Here is a 19407-nt window from a genome sequence, read left to right as displayed (position 1 = left end):
TAGAGAAAATCATGGTTCTTTTCTGTCTTGTTCATCTCTGTTCTGAGAACACCACCTTTCAATACTTTGTTGAATGAATAAATGAAGTACTATAGAAGCCCAGGGAAGGGTGCATGGGTGGCTCAGTTCCTTAAGCATCTGCCTTCAGCTCAGGTCATGATCCTGGAGTCCTGGGATAGAGTCCCGGATTGGGCTCCCTGCTCAGCAGGGAGTCTGTTTCTCCCTCTGATCTCCTCCCTCTAATGCGCTCTCTCTCTCTCTCACACAAATAAATAAATAAATCTTAAAAAAAAACCAAATATCTTATTTAAAAAAACAAAACAAAACAAAACAAAAAACAACAACAACAAAAAACCACCCAGGGGAAGAAGTCTCTAGTGCTGGCCAGCTGGCCAGGAATGAGAGAAAGGGCTTCTTATGGGTGCTGAGAGTTGAATTAGATCTTAAAGAATTGAGGATCTTTTGAGGTAAGCAAAGATGGAATGATACCAGACAGTAAGTAACGCCTGTACGGAAATCAGTGATGAAAGAAAGGCAGAGACCGAGATGTGTAGTGAATTGCTCAGAATGGAGGAGGTACGCTTTCAAAAGTCATGGCAGCCGAAAGTCTAGAAGCAGGTGGAATCCAGATCATCAAAGTTCTGTATGTCAAATTTGGAATTTGTTTGCCTGACATTAGGACAAAAGATTAAAGACTTTACAACAGGGGCTAGATAAGATCAGATCTGTTTTAATGTAATAGTTCTCTAAGTGTGGTCTGTGGAACATCTATACCTTTGAGAGACACATTCTGGGGGCATGCAAGTTTAAAACATTTTTCAAAATAATACTGACATTCTTTCTCCCCCACCACCAGTAGCTTGCTATTTGGAGTCATGTTTGAAAAGCAAAAGTGGCTAAAACTCCTGGTGCCTTTGCCCTCATGACGTTCAGAGCAATGAAGAACGCTAGTAGTCTTAATAGTCTTCATTGCAACACACTTGCAGTTAGAAAGAGTGAGCCGGTTTCACTTAGGAATGTCCTCGATGAGGTACAAATTACAGATTTTATTCAATTACGACTCTTGAGTACATGCATTTTTAATATTCTGTGTGATAACATGGAAAGCACATGTAAGGCATAAGGCATTTTTGATGCAAACTATAACTGTCTCAAGGAAAAACATTTTTGTTGGAATGCCAGGCTGAACTGGTTTACAGAAAAATAATTTTTACTTGAAAGAAGAATTAAGAGATAATGTCGTTCAGATTTTGGTAGTTTATAGATTTCAAAAAAAAGGAATGAAGCGAGGCTGTCACTACAGGGAAGACAACAGAGTGTGCTTGTTTCAGCAGCATTTATACAAGGAAAATAATAGTGTTTGTTGCAAATGATAATGTTTTCAAAGGAAAACTGGAATTTTGGAAAACTTGTATTTGCCTTTGATGGTTTAATGGTTTCCTAATAATCCCAATCATGCTTAATGAGATCAATGTGATAAATGGTGTTTTAATCATATTTTACAGTGAAATGTGCCAGCATTTGGAAGGCTGACATAATCCAATGAATTCATGTTTTGCAAATGACCAGTGCATGATGCTAAAAATAGTGCATAGGTAAAATCCATTAAAATGGAAGATAAGCCAGTGGATTTTAATGTAAGAGATTATCCAAAGGTAACTGATACAGTTTGACATTCTTCATTGCATCTAGTCTTTAAGATTTTACCTCTTATTGTGTTTTAATGTCATATCAAAGAATATTTACAATTACCTGAAAAGACTAATAAACTACTTCTCGTTTTTCCAACTACGAGTCTGTTGAGTCCATATTCTCCTCATATACTTTAACCAAAACAGGTCTCAACAGATAAAATGCAGAACTAGATAATTCAGTTGACTTAGCAGGCTTCTGTGAAGCCTTACATTAAAGAAATTTGCAAAAATGTAAAACAATGTGTTCCTGCTCATTTCTTTTGTTTTGGAAAACATGGTTTCTATTTATGTTTACTTATGATTGATTTGTTATTGTTAATTTTAAAATAAACTGGTAACTAGGTTCTTCGTAAATGTTTTAACTCACATTTCTAATACAAGTTATTTTCTGCTTTACATCTGCGGGGCTGACTGAAACCCATGGTTACTGGTATGGTGCCCTTGCTTCTTACACAGCTTTGTGGTAATTCTGGTAAAATCTCGGACATTCTTGAGTTACAGGTAATGTGGTAACATGCAAATGAGGACTATCTGTAGAGTAAATATATTAAAAGATATAGCCCTCGTAAACAAAAACTCTTCGGGGTCCTCCATCATTTTTAAGTGTAAAATCATCTTGGTAACAACATTTACAAACTGCTATTTAAAGAAAGCTACCCAGAAGAACAACAAAGATGGCAGAGACTGTCTGTAAGGAAAGTAGACAGGAGGCTGCTGAGAGATCTAACCCTCCCCAGAGAAAGAGAACAGAAGCATTAATTCAACTGCTGCTTCTGGGATAAAGAGGAAAGGTGGGATTCCAGAGACTTGGAGGACACTGAATTGGTAGAAATCTACTGTTAATGTCTGAGTTTTTTAAGCATCCCTAGTAGATGCTGTTGCTACTATGACCTCAGAGAAACCCAATTTTGTTTTACTCCCTGCTTGCAAGATTTTCAACATATTGAGCCCAATAGGATTTTTTCTTTTTTGATCCAGCTATTAAACTTAATGGAAGCTTTTCTTAAGAAGCATTGGAATATGACAACACTAAGTCATCTGGGAGAATCCCATGCTGTGTGTGGGCAAGACTGTTAACCTGGTATTGATTTGAGCCATTTGTATTTTTCCCCTTTATTGTACTGGGAAATCCTATGAATGTCGTTAATTTCTAGAAAGACTTTTTTTTTTTTTAAATATAACTACAGGACTTAAAAAATTTTTACAACAATGTTTATAAGTGTACCCTAAAAGAAAAGTTTAAAATTGGGGTATGACAAGAGGTAGAGGGTAATGTTTCTCTATGGGTGTTATTTTTCCCCCAAAAAGAAAACAGTGTCTGATTTACAACCATCAGCCTCAGTCACAGTCTGTTGCAATTGTCTGAGTCCTTGTCCCAGAAGACTCCTCTCCCACGCTTCCTCTGGCCATCTGGAACAGCCTTTCCGTACCTAATTGACTCCATGGCTCTTCTTTTCCCATTTGTGAGCTTCCTGTTTCTTCTTTTTTTATTTCTGACCTCTTGCCTTCTTTCTAATAAAATAATCACATTTTTCCTTCTCTTTTCAAATGCTTCGTCATTCCCCCTCTTAATGTGGCTATTTGTAACCTTCTCAACCCTCTTCCTAGTAGTAGCTTGAGATGTCATCTATGAAATACTTTCTCATCAGAGTCTTATGGTTTTATGTGAATTCATGGTCACCGAGTTAAACTCAGTTATAAATGATGGCATGAAAATGTAGCAGTGTTACCAGTTTCATACGCCAATGTGCGAAGCATGAAGGACTAATCCTCCTTTAGAATTTTAATGTACTATATAGTTTACAAGGCAAGTTTATCACCTGTATCTCACTTGGAGCTCACAACAGCTCTACAAAGAAAGCAAGGCAGCCATTTACAGTGGTAGTATCATTTCCTTATTTGTACAGGTAAATGACAAACATTCTCTGATGCCTATGGTCATATTTTGCAGAGTCCCTAGGTCTCAGGTTTCCAGAGTGCCAGTTCAAGATTCTACTCCCTAAATCATGACATTCCCCCAGAGTCTTAGACATTATTTAAAATGAGATGGATAGGAACCCCTGGGTGGTTCAGTCATTTAAGTGTATTCTTCATTCTTCATTTTGGCTCAGGCCATGATCTCAGGGTTGTGAGGTTAGGCCCCCATCAGGCTCCACACTGGGCATGAAACCTGCTTAAGTTTGTCTCTCTCCTTCTCTCTCTGCCACTCTGTCTCCCTTTCTCTCTCTCTCCTCCTTCCTCTCTTAAAAAAAAAAAAAAAAAAAGGAAGAAAGAAAACAAAACAAAACAAAACAAAAAAAACACACAAGATCAGTAGATGAATCAACCATTCCATAAGGTAGAAAGGAATGTTTTCCTTTATCAACTATAAAACATTATTAAAGAAAAATAAAAGCTCAATAATTTAAATCTCTCGTTTCATCACTCTGGTTAGGTGATCAGCCCTAATTGGTGGTCTTCTAGTGGTTTCTAAGCACTTAACAACCCCAGAAGGTAAGTGAGATCCTAGAGGCAGAAACAGAGAACATCTAGAAATAGTTCAAAGAAAAATAATGATACATATAATGGAGAAATTTATGCATGAGGAAAGATTAAAGGAGCATGTGTATTTAATTGGCTAAGTAATAAATAATAAGCAAATGAGTGTTACAAATACTTCAAAAATGAAAATCTTGTATCTGAGCTCAAAGTTGGTAAAAATAATAAAATGTAATTTAAGAAAAGTCAAATGAGTCTAAGTTGGGGGAAAAGAATGGAATCATCAAAGAATAGTATCCTAGGGGAAGAGTAAACATTAGGCCATGCATTATTTAAAATAAGCTAACAAAGAATTGGGTTTGAATTATAAATAACACCCAGAACCAGACAAACTTCGGTCCATTTTCTGTTAAGACTATATGCCTTGCTGATGTATGACTATTACTAGCAACCCTGGACAAGTACTCTGATGAGGCTTTTCTCTTGCTAACATATGTTACCTCAACTTATACGAATTCAAGTTTAATTAGTGAGATAAAGCGTAATATGTAAGTCATTAAATGTTATCAAGTTCCCAATCTAAATGGCTTCTTTCTTTATCCTTGTATTCTTGGGCCATTATAATAGGAACCATGTAGCAATATTGTGATATTAAGATATAGAGATAGATAGATAGACGCACACACGTACATACATACATATATGTGTGTGTGTGTCTATCTATCTGTATGAATGTGTCTATTTATTTCTATAGCTCTGATGCCTAAAATAGTGCATTTCACTTAATGGGCCTTCCACAAAGTTGCCATCATATTGTCTGGTGAATATATGTGTATTTGGTCTCTTTCTCCCATATTTGGTTCACAGCTCTCAGAACCTTCAGAATTTCCTAAGTGTCAGTAATGATTAAGGTGCCTTTGTCATGTTAATGAAGGGACTTTTGCAAATGGTGTGGATGGGGATGGTTGCCAAAGGAGCCAACCATGTGATTAGAGGACAGGAAATTTCAGGCCTACTCTCTGACCTCCAGAGAGGTAATAGGGATTTGAGGTTGAATCAAACGCCAATGGTAAATGGTTTAATCAGTTATGCCTGTGTAAAGGCTCCAAAAGACCCCAAAAGAAAAAGGTTCAGAGAGCTTCCAGGTTGGTGAACACAGTGACGTTTGGGGAGAGTGTCGCATCTAGAGAGGGCATAGAAGCTCCGTACACCTTCCACATATCTTGTCCTACGTCTCTCTTCCTTCTGGCTGTGCCTGAGTTGTATCCTTTTATTATAAACTGGTAATCTAGTAAGAAAGTGTTTCTCTGAGTTCTGTGAGTCACTCTAGCAAATAAATCAAATCTGCGGAAGAGGGTGTAGGAACCTCTTAGTGAGAGCCAGTTGGTCTGTAATATAGGTAACAATCTGGACCTGCCACTGACATCTGAAGGTTGGTGGGGGGATTGGTAGGAAGCGGAGGCTGAGCAGCCTTGTAGGACTGAACCCTCCACTTGTAAAATTTGATTCTATGTCCTGGAACATTGTGTCAGCTGAATTCTCAGACACCCAGGTATTACCCAAAAATTAATTGTTGGTATGAGTGAAAATGACCCCTCTCTTAACATTCACACATTGGAAGTTGGGTGTTCAGAACACAAAAAGGACACAATTTCCTAGAGCAAAACATCACCTATGAAATCACTGGGATATTCTGAAAACATCTGCTGACTCATTGAACATATAAAGGAAGGGTGAAAAAGAATTGGTTTCCCTGTTCTTGTATCAAGTCCAAGTTTTTGTATTTTTTCTTCTGTGTGCTAATACTTTCTTATTTTCTTTTTGACTTTTCTTTTTTGGTTGCTAGAAAGTGATGTTTGAATTTTTCTGACCCACTTTTGTCCAAATACTCAGCCAACCCTGATTTTAAATTACATTACCAAGTCTTCTACTGCCTCCTGTAAGGACAAAGCATGGTCTTTGTGTATTATGTATTTTTGTAGTTTTATACCATAGGGAACTAATTTTGATTGGGATGGGGGAGTGATGGAATAACTTTGGGGTTTCTGTGTTTACCTTTTTGTTCAACACTTATGATTTTGTGTATATTTAAGTGTATTCACATTCTATTCTGAATTGATTGTACTTGGTCACCAACAATATGATGACAAATTTATGGAAGGTCCATTAAGTGAAATGCACTCTTTTAGGCACCAGGGATATAAAATAAATCAGAAGCACTCCCACATTAGCTCATTGTCTTCAAGTTAGAGAGCATTCATCACACTATGTTATAATTATGTCTTTGAGTTACAGGAAAGCATGGTACACCATGAAACGATATAGGATAGAGCAGCTAACCCAACCTAGGAAGAAAATAAATCTTCCTTGAGGAGAGCTCACTGTTTTAGAAACAACTTCAATTTGTGGAACACTTTCTAGTTGACAAAATGTATTCTCATTTGGCCATTTTGAGAATGTTTGGGGCATAGAGATGACTCATCACTACAGCTATGTTTTGCACTTGAGAAAGCGCAGGTACAACACAGTTTATGGGACTAGCTTAAGGTCCCATAGAGGAGAAGGCAATGGGATTTTAGCCTAGATTTTCTGGCTAAGAGTGTAGAATTCTATTGTGCCATGTTTAGAAACCATTCTCTCTCGGTTTTCTTAGAGTCCATGCCATTATCATGCATCGTTTCAGAGTCCTGCGTCTAAATAAAAACTGAACAAAATTAGTCTACATGTTTGATTCACATTTCCATCAAAGAGGGCTGCTGATAAGTTCTTCAGCATTTACCGGGAGGTACATTCTCAAGACCCTGCTATTTCCATCCATTTTTCATTCAGAGACTTTGGGCTTAGTCTGACAACATCATCCAATTTTCTTCATATTCATCTTGACAATGACCAGAATAAAACAAACACTGCCCTTTGCTTTAGCATGTCTTCTCTGTTATTAATTCCTCTAGTGAATTGGTACCATTTTTTTCATTTTTCCCTTTTGGGTAAACATGTATTACTGAAGAAAGCCTAGACGGAGATTTTCTTCTGATACAGAATAAAGGCAAATGTAGAAGCTGGCCATTATTGCTCTATGCCTGACTAAAGAAATGAATCAATCATTTTCTAAGTAGTGAGTTAAAAAAAAAAGGGGGGTTGTTGAGAGAAGTGTAGTTAGTACCTGTTTATGTAACTAAGCCCTCTGATGCTTTATAAAGTCCCTGTTGGAGGAATTGGGAGCCAAACAAGATCTATAACTGATGGGGCAGATGAAAGTCTTCACTTTAAGCTTTATAGACATGTGTTTTTGAAACTGGGGACCAGTGTGTTTAATACTCCTTTTTATGCAACATGTTCATGTCTGAATTCTTACTCATGATCCCCAGAGACTGTACCCATTGGAATAGTCCGTTTTTCATCATGGAAACTGTCATCCTAGACTGTCACTGAACAGTTGGGTGCAATGTCACCCACACCCCAGAAAAGAGATTAAATGGCATTTTAACACACATGCTAAGCGTCTGTGGCAGTGTAGGTATTTCTCGGTGGCTAACAGAATGATGTGACTATAGACTGTCTAAGTGAAACAGATTTGGTAGAACAGTTTCAATTATGTACCCAAAGAAAGATTCTGGACCAAATGCAGTCTCATCAAATGCAGTTCAGTGAGTCTGAAAGCAGGTGTAAATGTAGTGGAACCAGGAACTGCAGACCATGTAATTTGAAAGTGTTCATCATCCAATATACTTTGAAGATTATAGACAGGGACCATCCTTGTTAAATAAGTTACCATAAAAAAAATTGCATTTTGGGCTAAACCCAGAGGAAGGACAAATTATCATTGTTTTGCTTTGCTTTAAAAATGAAATTAAACGCACCATGTGGCTATGTATTATATAATTTGCATATGTTCTTATGGCAAAATTTTATTATTTTTCCTGATGTAATTAGCTTGGAAAGATATAAATAAAACTGATAAGAATTTTTCCAATTTCTTTTTCTATCTTGACTTTAAAATTATTTCCTTCATTACAAAAGATGTCAATGGCTTGTCTTTATCTATTCATTCAACACATACTTGTGAATGCCTGATAGCAGTTTGTCTTCCATACAAAACATACCCACATAAACATACTGGGAATGGAAAAGCCACCAATGTTTATCAATGGTTGTCTTCCTCCCCTAAGAGTAAAATAAGATGAGTGAATTTTTCAGTAAGCCCTAAAATGAAAAAGAATGTGAAAGAAAAGTATATCTTATCATAGTCTACCATTACCATGAATATCAACTAATATCATTTTCTTCATCAGAGCAAAATTCCATAGGGATTCCTTTTTGCCTTCTAAATGTATGTCTATTGTTTTTGCTTTCTTTCAGTTTGGAAGTCAATTTAAAGATTCTTTAGTCTCAAATGAGCAGAAGTCTTTTGACTCATGAAATAATATCAATCCACAGAGCCGACGTCTCCAATTATTATTTGTTAAACAGAGTTATAAAAACTGAGGCTGAGCTTTGAGGGAACAATTGGAAGACAATGAAAGCAGTATCTACCTCTCCTCTCATCTCCCAAAACATAGAACTGTCATAGGCAGAAATTTCCCACAGCCTAAAAGGAAAATAAAACAAAACAAAAAAAGAATGAAGACCTTGTCAGAGAAGAATTTGTTTTTTAGGGCAGGGACAGAATAGGTAAAAGATGACCCTGGAACATCTTGCTGTGTCAAAACAAAAGCAAGTGTCCCTCTCCCCACCCCCACCAAAATGATCAGGGAATGTCACAAGGATAAAGGAGCCAACCTAAAGGAGATGTGACTAGTCAAACTTACAACAGTTGAGGAGCAAAATAATAAAATACAGCAAAAAAAAAAAAAATACTTTTTTGTGTGTGTGTGAGTGTGAAATAGGAATTCACACTCACCAACAATAACAAGATATTAAGCGCATAAATAAATGGAGTAGTACTGAGGGTGCTTGCTTATAGAAGAATGTAAAAGCTGGCTGATAAATGTAGAGGGAAATCATTATTTTGTAACCATTGGGACAGATTAGATAAAATATGAATCATCAATAGATGTTAAGTCCAAGGAAAATTTTGATGAGGATTAAGTATTTACAAGATCTTTACATACCTCCCTACGGACTGCTTATTAATTGCAAGGGGGAAAAGCAATGATTACACAGTGAAGAAATCTAATAAGACTGGGACCGGGTGATCAAAATTAACATTAACTAACCAGGTACAGATGATCATATGTAGTTCCAGATGTGATGCCCTGAGAAGGACAAAACTTCACCTGTGCATTATCCCATGTGAGAATGCAGGCCCTTAATTCAATCATGAGGAAGGATCAAACACAAAGTAAGACCTTTTTTTTTTTTTCCCAAAGGGAGAGGCTATATTGTTTAAACTGTATCGGTGACATAGAAGAGGAAGACAGACTATAAGAATGCTGTAGATTAAAGGAGTATAAAGAAACATGACAATTAAATGAAATACCTGATTCCAGATGGGGTCCTGAACTGGAAAGGACAAAATGCTATAAAGACATTAGACTATCTCTATCTTTAAGAAATGCACAATAAAGTATTTAGGGGTAAAAGGCAATGATGTATGAAACTCACGCTGAAGTAGCTAAACCTACATATCTATACATACAAAGATAGAACAAACAAAATTAGCTAAAAAGCTAGTGACAGGTACATGCAGATGAAGGATATGGGCATTCTGTATAACATTTTTATTTTTACAAAGTTTTGTTATCTTGAAAATAATTTCCAAATCAAAGTTCAATTAGAAATACAGTCTGATAGTCAACACCTCCTTTTCACAACAAAAAGCTGAGCAACAATAGATTTTGATTACTCAAACTTTCTCCTTATAGTTATGAACAGAAAACCAGGATGACCTGAGATTAGAGAAAAACACAATGTGCCCAAATATAATAATCCAAATAAATAAATTAAACAATGATGTTTGAAAAAAGTATATATTTAGGGTAATTAGAAGAATAATTTTGGAAAATTCTGATTAATACTCTGATAGAAAAAACTTGAAAACATATTGAAATTGTTGGAAGCCATTATGTACACAGAGTAATCAGAGGATCATAGGGCCATTTCTGAAATCACACATGTGCTTGTCAAAATGAAACAGTTTAATAGGAGATCTGGAAAAAAATCCAGCAAATCTTTTATACCAAAGAGCAAAATTTGAAAGATGAAAAATCTAAGAGAAAAGTGAGGACATATGAATCAATACAAGAAACACAAGAGAATACAAGCAATTTAACCTTCTCAAATAGCTTCTGCAAAAAGAGAGAACAAAGAAAATTAAAGAGTGTATATGAGAAGGTAGGAAAGAAAACTAAAGAAATAACAGAAAAAACAAAGTTCTATATCTGAAAAAAAAATTAACCTGGAAGACAAGACTGGAATGTCTAGCACAATGAATAACCAAAAAACCATGTCTAGACATATCATGGTTCAGTTGTAGAACACAAACAGTCAGTACTAAAGACTACTGAGAGAGAGAGAAAGTCACAGAGAACAAAGAATAAACAGATTTCATACAAAGGGCAGGTAATCTTCTTTAGTCAAGGTATTAATTTAGCAAAAGATGCCGGAAGACAATTTAACAGTAACTTCACCATTGGAGGATTAACAAACTTGAATCAATTCACCCCTAATTCATCATATAAGAGCATGGCTAAATCATTTTATCTTTTAATGATTTACCTTTTTTGAATCAATCTTGAATCCTCAACTCTAGCAAAACTAAGAGAAAGAAATTAACTGAGACTTTTTAAAGAAACTTTGACAGCAAGGAACAATTAAACTAGATCAAGAAGGAAAATAAATCCCATGGCTATTCCCATGCATAAGTTCAAGAAAATTTCACAAAATTCCACATTTAGAAAGATATTCCATTCTACAGAAGCAGAAGTACTCTTAATAATAAAGTAGAACAACAAGTAGAAATTCTAGGTAAATAAAAAATCTGTACAGTAAATTTATGATCTAACTTTTAAAAAACCCACAAATACACAAAGTTAAGATGAAGAAAGAACTATATGAATTATGAAAAATGTGGAGTTGTATAAACCAACACCACATTCGGTATACAGAACACTTCCTTCACCCTCAGAATGTTCCCTTGTCCTATCCATTTTAGTGAACTACTTCTCGCCCTTAATATCTGGAAAATATTTGTCTATTTTTTTTTCTGAAAACTTTGTCTTTTACAATTATCTTCACTTCACTTTGGGGAAGTTAGAGGAAGGTAGTCAAAAGCTATAAACATCCAGTTAGAAGACACATGAGTACTAAGGATATAATTTAAAACATGATGACTATAGCTGTTATGATATATAGGAAATTGTTAAGAGAGTAGATCCTAAGAGTTCTCAACACAAGGAGAATTTTTTTTTCTAAAGATTTTTTATTTATTTGACAGAGAGAGATCACAAGTAGGCAGAGAAACAGGCAGAGAGAGAGGAGGAAGCAGGCTCCCTGCCGAAGAGAGAGCCCAATGTGGGGCTCGATCCCAGGACCCTGGGATCATGACCTGAGCCGAAAGCAGAGGCTTTAACCCACTGAGCCACCCAGGAGCCACTAGGAGAATTTTTTTTCTCCTCTTTTTATTCTATCTCTGTAAGCCAAGAGACATTGACTAATATGGCAATCACTGCACGATATCTGTAAAGCAAATCATCACACTGTATGTCTTCAACTTATACGGTAATGTACATCAATTGTTTCTTAATAAGTAGGGTTGTTGGTTTTTTTTTTTTTTTTTGCCCTTTCCTGAACATTGTATAAATTCAGTCATAGAATATAACCTTTTGTGCCTGGTTCCTTTCATTAACCATAATGCATTTGAGAATTATGCATGTGATTGCTGACAAAAAGAATTTCTTCTTTTCATTGTTCCACAGTATGGACATATCACAGAACTTGTCTATCTAATTCACCAGCTGAAGTACATTCAGGTTGTTTTAATAATTCAGTAATTTTGAATAAAGCTGCTATAAACATGAATGTAAAGATTTTTGTGTGAATGTAGGTTTTCATTTCCCAAGTGATTAATGATGCTGAATATCTTCTTGTGTGCTTATTTGCCATTTACATGACTTTGGTTGAGTGTCTGTTAAAATACTTTTGCCAATCTCTATGTATGGAGTTATTCTCTCTCTCTCTCTCTTTTTTAAATATTTTATTTATTTATTTATTTGACAGAGAGAGACAGAGAGATCACAAGCAGGCAGAGAGGCAGGCAGAGAGAGTGGGAAGCAGGCTCCCTGCTGAGCAGAGAGCCTGATGTGGGACTTGATCTCAGGACCCTGAGATCATGACCTGAGCCGAAGGCAGAGGCTTAAGCCACTGAGCCACCCAGGTGCCCCTGGAGTTATTCTCTTAACATTGAGCTTTGAGTTATCAGTCCTGGATACAAGACGTTAAGCACACATATAATGTGCAAATATTTTCTCTTTAGTATTTGGCTAGTTTTCCTTTCTCTTTTGAAGTATAAAACTTATAATTTCATGAAAACCAGTTTTCATATTTTTGGTATCCAGTAGCTGTCTAAAGCCAACAGATTTTTTTTTCCCCTGTGTTTTCTTCTAGAAATGTTATGGTAGCAACTTTTACATTTAGCTCTGTGATAATTTCAAGTTAATTTCTGGATAAACTGAGAGACATACAGAAAGGTTCCTTCAGAGAAGAGACTGAGAATTTTAAGAATTAGATGGTATCAGACCATGAGTTTCACAGATCACCATGGAAAAGTGAGTGGTTAAGGAGGGATGAAGGCATGGATTAAAGGATGTAGGAGAATGTATAAAAGCAGGAATCCAGTGGTAAGATACCACCTCAATATCTTGTGTCTCCTCTGTTCACTGTGTAAACTATGAGGTAAAGCACAAATCCTGATTGTCTTTTATACATATCTCCATGTAAGGTAATGAGCTTTGGGATGTTCCTGACTCTGTTTTTTGTGAAACCTCAGATCATTTCTACCACACCCATACCCAAAGCCTCAGGCTCTTCTTTCATTTTCTAGCAGAAGAGTTATAAAAATGGCTTGTTTCATTTGTTTGGTCATTTGCCAGATGGTTGCTACTTTTATTAGTACCACTACTTGTAGAAAAGCCCTACATGGTAGAGTTGGCAAAAATAGATTCATACAGGCTCTTTGCTCCTCAGTGGTTGCCTGTGGAGTTTGGTCACAGTCCACAACAGCACAGGTATTAAGGCCCTGTGGGGTGGATTTTGACCACATGGAGATGAGGGAAAAGAAATCTAGCAAAAGTTTCTTCCTTCCTTCTCCAAGTCCAGAATATTCCAGACACTATAAAATGTAGTAGTTTCTTATATAGCCTCTCTACAGATATTTCATGAGTCTGAACAATGAATTTATCTTGAATCTTTGACTAGTTTAGCCAATATCTTCATGCACTTGCTCTCTGTCCTTCCTTGCCATACTTCTCTTTCTTCATCACAAACAGTTCTCTGGGATTGCATTCTCTGATATAGGGTTGGTATGTAACCATTTGCATTGTACTCTGTTTTCTAGAAAACTGGCTATAAATAATTGGGAGAGAGAAGTGAGGAGAATATTTTCAAGAGGAGTGAAGAAGTTCTCTGGGAACCTTATTTAGTCACTTACTCAGTGGGGCTTTTGATGGACCAGACCCTCTGGAAATTCAGCCAATGTAAGTGTGTAGAACAGATAGCATCTAAGTGAATCCAGGATCAGAATGTCCATATGTAACCACAGGAGACACAAACAGACATGAATGCATGATATACACCCTTCCAAAAGAGAAAATAACATTTAGGGGAAAAAAATATGACAAAAGAGAGAAGGGGCTGAGACTCATGTCCCACTGAAGTGTTAGTTGAAATCAAACTTATCCCCAAAGAAGGAGTAAAGAGCATATTTTGGTAATTAATTTGGTCAGAGTTATTATTTAAATTCTTTGCAGAGAACTAATTGCTAACATGCCTCAACATGTCTTGTGAAAGAGGACAACAGTAAGACACAGCATATGTATTGGAGTAGAAAAGTAGTCATACACTATTAAACTAAAGTCAAACACAAGAGAAAATCTGGAAAGAACAGAGACAGAAGATTTATTAACATGGAGTTTAAATAACATGCTACTAAACAACAAATGTTTCAACAAAGAAATCAAACAAGAAGTAAAAAATTAAATGGATACAAATGAAAATGAAAACACAACAATCCAAAACCTTTGGGATTCAGCAAAAAGTGTTCTAAGAGAGACACACATAGCAGTACACAACTACCTCAAGAAAAAAGAGACCTCTCAAACAACCTAACCTTGTACCTCAAAGAGCTAGAAAAAGAACAACAAACAAGCTAAACCCAGCCAGAGGGAGGACATAATAAAGATGTGAGCAGAAATAAATGATGTAGAAACTAAAAAGAACAATAGAACAAATCAATGAAACCAGGAGCTGGTTTTTTGAAAAGCTCAACAAAATTGATAAATCTTTAGCCAAACTAATTAAAAAAAGAAAGAGAATCCAAATAAATAAAATCACTAATGAAAGAGGAGAAAAACAACCAACACCACAGAAACACAAACAACTGTAATAGAATATTATGAAAATCTGTATGTCAAGACAACTGGACAACTCAGAAATATATAAATTCTGAGAAACAACCTACTAAGACTAAAGCAGGAAGAAATAGAAAATTTGAACATATCAATTACAGCAATGAAGCTGAACCAATAATAATAATAAAACAACAACAACCCCCCCAAAAAAACCCCAAAAGTTCAGGACCAGGCAGCTTCACAGGCAAATTCTACCAAACATTTAAAGAAAGGTGAATACCTTTTATTTGCAAACTATTAAAAAAAATAGAAGAAGACAAAAAACTTCCAAATTAATTGTATGAGCCAGTATCACCCTGATGCAAAAAACCAGATAAAGGCACCACCAAAAAGGAAACTACAGACCAGTATCTCTCATGAATGTAGAAGCAAAAACTTTAACAAAGTATTAGCAAACTGAATCCAATAATACATTAAAAAATTCATATACCACAATCCAAATGGGATTTATTCATAAGATGCAAGGGTGGCTGGGGTGCCTGGGTGGCTCAGTGGGTTAAGCCGCTGCCTTCAGCTCAGGTCATGATCTCAGGGTCCTGGGATCAAGTCCCACGTCGGGCTCTCTGCTCAGCAGGGATCCTGCTTCCCTTCCTCTCTCTCTGCCTGCCTCTCTGCCTACTTGTGATCTCTGTCAAATAAATAAATAAAATCTTAAAAAAAATGCAAGGGTGGTTCAGCATTTGCAAAACAACATGATATATCATATCAATAAGAGAAAAGATAAACACTATATGATCATTTAAATAGATACATAAAAAGCATTTGAAAAAGCACAACATCCATTCATGATTAAAAACTCTCTACAAAGTAGGTCTAGAGGAAATACACTTCAACATAATAAAAACCTTTTATTAAAAACCCACATTTAACATCACACTCAAGGGAGAAAAACTGAGAGCTTTTCCTCTAATGTCAGAAACAGGACTAGGCTGTCCACTCTCACTACTTTTATTCAACATGTACTTCAAGTCTTAGCAACAGCAATTAGATAACATAGAGAAATAAAAGGCCTTCAAACTAATAAGAAGTAAAGCTCTCACTTTTTGCAGATGACATGATCCTATATATAGAAAACACTAAAGATTTACACAAAACACTACTAGAATTAAAACATGAATTCAATAAAGTCACAGAATATGAAATTAGTGTATAAAAATCCATTGCATTCCTATCCAGTAATAATGAAGTAGTAGAAAGAGGAATTAAGAAAACAATCTCATTTATAATTACACCAAAACCAATAAAATATCTATGAATAAACTTAACCAAAGAGGTGAAAGTCCTGTACTCTGAAAACTATAAAATACTGATGAAAGGAATTCAAGATGACAGAAAGAAACTGAAAGATATTCCATGCTTATGGCTTGGAAGAACAAATTATGACTAAAATGCCTACACTATTCAAAGCCTTCACATATTTAATTCAATCCCTATCAAAATACCAAGAGCATTTTTCACAGAACTAGAAAAAACAATCCTAAAATATGTATGGAGCCACAAAAGACATCAAATAACCAAAGCAATCATGAAAAAGAAAATCAAAACTGAAGGATTACAAGGACATATTTCAAGTATTATTACAAAGTGGTAGTAATTAAAACAGTATGGTATTGGTATAAAAAATAGACACGTAGATCAATGGAGTAGAATAGGAAAGCTTTGGGATGTTCCTGACTCTGTTTTTTGTAAACCCACATAAACCCACAATTACATGGTCAATTAATCTTTAATAATCTCTTCAACATACAATATTGGGAAAACTGGACAGCTATATGCAAAAATGAAAGTAAGAAAGAAAGAGAAAAGAAAAGAAAAGAAAAGAAAAGAAAAGAAAAGAAAAGAAAAGAAAAGAAAAGAAAAGAAAAGAAAAAAGGAAAAAGAACCTGGATCACTTTCTTTTATCATACACAAAATAAACTCAAAATATACACCTGAAACCATAAAAATCCTTGAAAAGAACACAGGCAGTAATTTTTCTGGCATTAGTGGCAGCAACAGCAACATTTTCCCAGATACATCTCCTGAGGCAAAGGAAATGTAAACAAAAATAAACTACTGGGGCTACACCAAAAACAAGCAAGTGAACTAACAAACAAAAAACTTCTGTGGAGCAAAGGAAACCATCAACAAAACTAAAAGGCAGCCTATATAATGGGACATGATATTTGCAAAAGATATATCTGACAGAGGACTAATACCCAAAATTTCTAAGATCTGATACAACTCAACACCTAAAAAACAGTTTAATTAAAAAATGGGCAAAAGACATGAAAAAACATTTCTTCAAAGAAGATGTCCAGATGGCCAACACACACATGAAAAGATCTCAACATCACTCAACATCAGGGAAATGAAAATCAAAACTAAGAATGAAATATTATCTCAAACCTGTGAGAATGGCTAAAATCAAAGACACAAGAAACAACAAGTGCTGGTGAGGATGTGGAGAAAAGAACAGTGGTGTACTACTAGTGAGAATGCAAATTGGTGTAGCCACAGTGGAAAACAGTATGGCAGTATGGAAGTTCCTTAAAAAAGTGAAAATTGAAATGCATTATGATCCAGTAATCCCACTACTGGGTATTTCCTCCCCCCAAATTACACAAACAATAATTCAAAAGTTTATACACACCCCCCATGTTTACTGCAGAATTATTTACAATTGCCAAATTATGGAAACTGCCCAGGGGTCTATCAACTAAGGAATAGATAAAGATGAATGTGTCTGTGTATACACACACACACACACTGGAATATTACTCAGCCATAAAAAGAATAAAATCTTGCTATTTATAACAACATGGAGGTAGCTAGAATAGTATTATGCTAAGTGAAATAGTCAGAGAAAGACGAATACCATATGATCTTACTCATATGTGGAATTTAAGAAACAAAACTAACAAGCAAAGGGAAAAAGAGACAGAAACCAAGAAACAGACTCTTAACTGTAAGAACAAACAGGGAGCGGGGAGGAATGGCTGAAATAAGACACTTGTCATGATTAAAACAATTAAAAAAAAGTAGTTATAGGATAAATTTATTTAAAGCTAATTCCCAAAGATACCTAATAATTATTTTATTGAGGTGTATTTGGCCTTTATTTTGACTTATTAACACTAATACAAAAGTGATTTCTAATGCTAAAAAATGTTGATATGCAATTAACTTTATGTTTCTGGAACCACATTAGATATAGTAAAATTACAATCTATTGTTCACGTTAGTCTTCTATTGCTATGAACAAATTATGTTCAGTTTAGCAGTTTCATAGAATATCTACTTATTAGTTCCCAGTTCTGTAAGTCACAAGTTTGGGCATGATGTGGCTGGTCTATTACTCAGAGCCTTATAGGTGAAAATGAGGAGTCAGCAGACTTGTGCTCCTTTCTAGAGACTGTGGGAAAGAATCTGCTTGCAAACTCACTGAGTTGTTGGCAGAATCAGTTTCTTATGAGTTGTGGCCTGAGGTCCCATTTTCTCACTGATTTTTGGCTGGTGGTGGCGGTCAGATCATAGATGGTATTTGTATTCCCTGTCCCCTGCTTCCTGCTCCAGCCCCCATCTTCAAAGCTTCAAAGCCAGAAAGAGAGAATCCACCTTTATAAATCTCAGTGCTAGGATGATATGTCAACATATTTACAGGGCGGACCCACCCTCAAAGTGGGGGAGATTGTACAAGGATGTGCATCATTGGAGATTACCTTAGAATTTGAACTACTACTCTGAATCAAATTTGTAGGGCATTGGAATGAAAGGGAATTCTTTTTTGTAAGATAATTAAGAGAGCAGTTCATTTAAAGTCTTCCTCATGTTCCATTAGAATAAAGAGGTGAATCATAGCTAACAAGATTCTACCGCTGTGAATCAGTCACAGTGGAAGCTTAAACTCATTGTTTTTATTGTTCGGGGAAGAAGATGGGTCTCACGTAAAAAGCAGCAGAAGATAATTCACATATTGATGGAATTAGGAAAATACCAAATCATTGCCTTTTGGGTTTATTCTCTCTTTCTGATTCTTTCAATTCTCTTCCTCTACATTATTTTGAGGCACTGAGTCTGGCTCCTTGGACCACAATATCTCTTCCCAAAGGATTTCTTTTATGGAATCATCTCCAACTAACCCAACGGTAATTAGTTAATCACTAAAAATGGGTTAAGGAGGAAGTATGAAGATGTGCTCTTTATGCCTGCCAAAATAAATGTGTTTTAGTAGAGGACTTTAACAACTTAATCAGGACACACTAATTTCTTGTAATGGTAATGGTGGTGATGGAGGTGGTGGTACTCTGTGTAGATTGGAACTGGATTTATTAAAAAAGCTAGACTCAGCAGGATGTAAGGAAGTATAATTATTTTTTACAACTGCTATCTTTAATCAGCTCTGTAGGCACACCTTTCCTCCCAGGATGAAATATAAGACAATCTCATTACTTTCTCTGATATCTTCAAATAATATATTAATGGTCTTTATTTTTTAAATGATAAAAAGATTCTTCCAGTCCCAAATATAATAACTCCAAACTATTATTCATTTTAAGACATCTCTTTTGAGCTTTGAGACAACTAGCAGTTACTTCCTATTGTAGTTGTTTATTGTTGTGTAACAAATT

The sequence above is a fragment of the Lontra canadensis genome, unplaced genomic scaffold (genome assembly GCF_010015895.1).
Source record: "Lontra canadensis isolate GAN:19392208 unplaced genomic scaffold, GSC_riverotter_1.0 scaffold126, whole genome shotgun sequence".
Classification (NCBI taxonomy): Eukaryota; Metazoa; Chordata; class Mammalia; order Carnivora; family Mustelidae; genus Lontra; species Lontra canadensis.
Note: the sequence above shows the minus strand (reverse complement) of the source record.